The 5,867-nt window shown below is 34.4% G+C and overlaps 1 long non-coding RNA gene across 1 annotated transcript; it reads left to right on the top strand.

Moving 5' to 3' along the window:
- The first annotated feature begins 3,717 nt into the window (after positions 1-3,717).
- On the top strand, positions 3,718-4,774 carry LOC132845366 (uncharacterized). The gene is made up of 3 exons (XR_009648418.1): positions 3,718-3,759; positions 4,350-4,537; positions 4,688-4,774. It is a non-coding gene; the product is annotated as an uncharacterized LOC132845366 (long non-coding RNA).
- Positions 4,775-5,867: the final 1,093 nt, after the last annotated feature.

Below are 5,867 nucleotides of genomic sequence, written 5' to 3'. Positions count from 1 at the left end.
ATTCAGCACCACATATGGAAATGGCCCAGATCTGGGCCAGATTTGAGTGTTCACATTACTCCTGAAGAAGTCTGACCTGGTCACTTGACCCCAAAAAAAAAACGGATTTGGGCCACTTTTACCTGCAGTGTGAACGTGGCCATAGAACTCGGATCTCAGATTTTTTCCAGATATGCGATTAATTCTGCAAAGATCTGAGAACAAACACAAAGTGGTTATTTACAATAAAATAAGATATTGAATAATAAGATGTTTAGATTGTAAAGAGAATACATACCTGGCTTTCGGTGAAAAGTGCAGGCCACTTTTCCAGGATCTCACAAATAGGAGGTTCAGAATGAATGATTTCCTTCCTTCTCAAGGCAAATGTGCTGTCCATCTTCTGGCCAATCAGGCTCATGTTTTGGGTCCTCTTTTTCATTTCTTCAACAAGTTCTACTCTTGACTTTCTTCATTTTCCCCATTGGGAAAATTTGGCAAGAAATTTAATTCAAACCGTATACTGTAGGTTTTTTAATGCCTCTCTTCTGCACGTTGTCTGTTGCACCTCTCTTTCCCTTGACAGCAACATCACTACAGCCACATTTACTTACTTTTATGGGCGTTAAATGTGGAATAAACATTTGTCTCAAATGAACAGTCTTTATAAGGACACTGCACTTTTTCATTATTCCTCAAATGAGTACGCAAATGGGCAAAATAATTAGATTCACTGCATAGCTCCACTAAATCACAAACATGGCATTTGTAACATACTACACCATTACTAGACCTCCCTGATAACACACTTCTTTTTGGGGGATGGATTTTTGAAAGATGTACTTTCAGTCCATTAAATGACTTAAAAGTACATGGGCAATCTGAGTGGAGGCATGGAATTGGAACAATTTGTGTATGGTTTATGCGATAGTGCTTAAGAAGTTGTGCCCTCTTTTCAGATGTAAAGAAGCTAAACTTACAATTCCACTGCATGGCAGAAGGCAATCAACAGGAAACCTAAAAAGAAAAAAATAAATGAATTACTTAAGTTAAAGGCAAGGTAAAGGCAGAGTAACTCGCAATGAAGTTCACATGCTCATTTAGCATTAAATTTTTACCAATAAAATGAATTAATCCACAACTTTAACAATGAACAATACTATTGAAAAAATCAAATTATCATGCAAGTCATATGAAAAATGTTTGGTGAACTATTTCCTTAAAACTAAAACACGCAGCTTTAATCTGTACTATTCAGTAACCTACACTTCAACGCTTTCTACAACGCTGTCTTTTAAAAGATGCACGCGCAGTGCACGCGTTGGCGACATTCAGACCGGCGGTGTAATTAACGTTACTTTTGTATTTTCGCGCGGTGGTTACAGTTTGACGGTGTATTCAGTCAAAACCTGCGCCCTCGGTTTAAGACAGTTTTTTTTTGATCTCCCATGTCACGTTTTTTTTTCTTCTCGATTTTTTTGCCTCCCATATCCCGTTTTTCCCTCCCTTCCTTCCTTCCTTCCTTTCTTCCTTCCAACAGCTCAGGAAATTTTTTTTCTCGGGGGGAGGGGAGTTGTGCTTCATTACACATGCCCAATGGAATGTCTCAAACATTTCAAGTAATATTACTTAATTTTTATTAGTAATCTCAAATATTTATTTTAACATTTTACCAATAATTAACTATTTTTAGTAAACTCAAAATTTTAGTCAGATTTAAGTAAACATAATAGCATTTTTCTAGTGAAAGTATACTATTTGATTTCGGAAGGACCCAAGAAAGAATAGGTGAATAATAAGGGAATAATGGGAGGGTTGTGTCAGGAAGGGCATCCGGTGTTAAACCTGTGTGAAGTAGATGTACATAGTTCGCAACAATATTTTTGCTCAATGAGAGAGAGAGGATATAGGAAAGTTTGTTTTTGCCTTGTTTACGCTAAGTTGTACTTCTTTCGTCGTCAGCCAAATACACTCCATCACATCAAAATTCACGTGTATCACTTGTGCTGTTATTTCAGTGGTGAAAATATGAACAAATTTCAGTAAAAATATATCCAGTTTAGCTTTTATAATGGATATCTGTTGGTGCAGGTGTTTGTTTACATTGAGCAAGTAGCTTATTAGTAGCTCATTTTAAAGTAGATTATTAAATCTGGCACTTAACTGTTCATAACATCACTTTTACTAAACATTTTGAGATCACGTATGGTGCAGGTTAAACTTTAGGCAGATATCTAAGTACTGTGAAAGTTTCATTCAATTCTGTCCAGCCAGTTTTGTGTGATGTGATAAAATCTAGCTGCACATACAGACATACATTTTTTGAGACTAGTTTCTGGTTCTCCAATGTATGAAACAAAGACAAAATCTTTTATTTATATAGAGTCACAATGTTATTACTGTTACTATTATTTACTGTTATACACAATGTTATTACTGTTACTATTATTACACCAGAAGCCGGGTGTGCCAAATGTACCAAGTCAAATAAATGCCAGAATTCAAGAATGCATAAAACCTTCAAAATTCTCACTGTTAACAAATTTGCCATAAACAGTGAAGATAACTACCTAAACACTACAAACCGTACGAACTGGCTATACGCTGATTTTATTTTCTAATAATTTTATATTCTAATAATATTACTTTGGACTCTACCAAAGTAATGCAGGCAATATCTGAGGCATTCCAGCTGATTGTGGGTGCATGCAGGTGAAAGTATTTTAAAAATTATCATACAAGTTTTAACCTGCCTTGTTAACTGTTTTTCATGTTTACTGCTTTTGTGTTAGTACAAATTAATATTATCATGGATGGTTTTCCCAGTTGGTGGACCTCTGTGAACATCATCAAAAGAAAATTCAGGCATTTAACAGAAGCCTATTAAATTAAAATTAGCCTTTACTGTCTACAGTACATTTCAACCTCTTGCATCTCTTTTTTTATAATTGATCTGTCCCACAATCAAAATTCTCAAATTAATTAAAGAAGTATACAGTATTTTCTGCATAAGTAGGTCTTGTTATCTTTATGTAAATAACTCGAACCATCCTTTTGAATTTCTATTCTAAATGTAGCATAATTGACATAATGTAAATTTCTTTGGGTGCATAAAATTAACATAATCTTATTAGCTGTCACAAATGTTTGACTTGCAGTGATGTGCTTCTTTTCCCCAGGTTACAGATTTTGTTACCTTGTCATAACAAACTGGTTGAGCCATCCCTTAGCCCTAAACAGACCCTGACTGGCGCGCTTGTGAAAAAACTCTTTCATCAGAAGTCCATTTATGTCAGACCAGACAAGGTGCTGATAACAGAGGAAAAAGAGCTTGTAAGTAATGTTGAAATGAGATAAACACACACACACATACATGCATACACTGCCTGGTCAAAAAAGAAGCACCATTTTAGAAGGTTATAATTATTGGGTTGCATCAAACAAAGAAAACAAGAGAATTGAAATTACTAGAACTAGGGCAATGGATATGTGTCAAGTGGTCTGATGAGTCCAGATTGACCCTGTTCCAGAGCGATGGGCATTGAATGAAATCTTAGTGTGCAACTTTTTTGGCCGGGCAGATTATATGGCTATCCCATTTCCTGCTCAGATTAACACAGTCACATGGTATACATTGCAGCTGCTAATTTTGTTAGTATGTTATTTTGGATCCAGTAACATTTCTCACCTTTATTTATTTCAATTTATAGTCAATTCAAGATGGAGACAGTCAACATACAAACAGCAGTGAACCCCAAGAAGTATCAGATGACATAAATGGTATTTCTATCTACAAATACATACAGTGCATCTCAGAAAATAAGAATATTGTGAAAAAGTTACTTTTCTTTCTTTGTTAATATAATTTGAAAAACAAAACTCTAGATTGATTACATGTAAAGTGAAATCTTTCAAGCTTTTGTTGCTTTAATTTCAATGATTACAGGTTATTATTCTCATAAAATAAAAATTCAGTATATCAAAATATTATAATATTTAATTTTGAGTTTGAATAAATTAAGGCTGTTATCAAAGTAACCTGGTCTTTAATAGTGCTTCAGCAGTTTCACAGGCTGATTCCCCCTTCCGTGCCATGCTGCACTGATCATTTTTAGAAGTTACATACATTTCTGTATTGTACATGATTTCTTTGATTGATCTGAGAAAATATTTGGATATTTTGAGATTTTTTTTTTTTTTTTTTATATTCTGAGATTTTTTTATTTTCATATAATGGCATCAAAACTGCCATGTTACACACGTTCAAGTACAATATGTTTTCTTATTTAACAATTTAAATGCCTTTGCCTGTAACTGCTGCAATATATACATTTCTTTACTCATCTCAAAAATTGTTGCTGTCTCCACAGATGCCACACAGTCTCTCTCCAGTGGTGATCAAATCATCTAGTGTGCAGCCACCCAAGCTGTTCTTACAGATGCACCTAGCATCTCAAAAGACAACAATGCAATGTCTAGTTGTGCTGCTGTCATCACCATCAATGTAACCAGTGACCATTCCCCTCCCATCTCTGGTGCTTACAGGAACCCCTTACAGGTTAACTGTTTCCATTGTTCTGTTTTTAAAAATCATTGTTGTGTTTTTAGATTGTGTTATTTACAAAACTGCAATATGCACAAAGTGAAATAGTATCTTGCAAACATACCCTGCAAACATGTTTCAGTTTTTATGTTATTCCTTTTGTAGTACTTATCTGGACCTATTTGAGGAAGAATATTTCTCTGATGATCCTGATCTCCAAGAAGCCATTTCAAGATCTTTGACTGCTAGAACCAATCAGAGGTCAGAAATATTTTAGTCTTTGAATAAAATACAACTCTTCACGTTTTAATAGAAGTCTTTAACTGACGTAAGGATGATAAGTTGTTCGAGCAAGCAGCTGCACATTACTGTAAACTCAACTGCAGCAATAGGCTGCAGTGAAAACCAGAGAGGTAGAGGTGAAATTAAAAGAAATTTGCAAAATAAAAAAAGCCTAAATATTATTAAATGCATAATATCAGGGTTTTCCCCTATATCATTTTTGTTCTGTGTTAAAGTTATATATTACCTTGACACTAAATACATATTATTTGTATTATTTTAGTGATTCAAAGATAAGTTTGAAGGGAATAATGGAGCAGATCGCTTCGAGAATAAATAATGATGAAACTGTGTGCTTTAACATAATAAGAAGGAATGTGTGGGATGGAGCTTCCAGAGCCATGGGCCGTTCCAATTTTGCACCGGAAAAGAAGATGGATATAAAGTTCACAGATGATTACTGAATATCTGAGGGTGCCATTGACAATGGAGGGCCTACCCAGGAGTTTTTCAGGTTGTGTCTTTATGAAATCAAGGACAATATTGGAATCTTTGAGGGTCCACCTAATGCTAAAGTCCTCACATGCAATTCCAGAGGTACTACTGTATGTATTATTTTTTATAATGTGTTTTTTTTTTAGTTTTTTTTTTTTATGTATTGTACTGAAATTGACTAGGCCACTGATATATTTGTATTTACATTTGGGATAAATAAGGACAATAGTATACTTTTTGTATTAGGCTTTATTTTTAGATTATATATTTGTTTAATATTTTTAGTCGTGAGATTTGGCAAAATAAGTGATCTTGTAACCTTGGGAAAATGTAAGCACTTTAGGTATTTTATATGTAATACTTTTTAATCTAGTGTTATTAAAAAGCATTTTAAGTCTTTATATAAATATTTTTCTCCTTTAAATTGGGTTCCCTATGTTAACATGAAAGCCAGCTGTACTATCATTAGTTCAAGTTTATTTGCAATCAACAGCAATGAAAGACAATGGATACTTCCGTGCTGGTCAGATCATGGCTATGTCACTTGGCCATGGGGGACAGAGTCCAT

The sequence above is a fragment of the Tachysurus vachellii genome, chromosome 5, assembly GCF_030014155.1.
Source record: "Tachysurus vachellii isolate PV-2020 chromosome 5, HZAU_Pvac_v1, whole genome shotgun sequence".
In the NCBI taxonomy this organism is placed as follows: domain Eukaryota; kingdom Metazoa; phylum Chordata; class Actinopteri; order Siluriformes; family Bagridae; genus Tachysurus; species Tachysurus vachellii.
The sequence above is the reverse complement of the archived record's forward strand: the minus strand, read 5'-3'. Positions and strand labels throughout refer to the sequence as shown.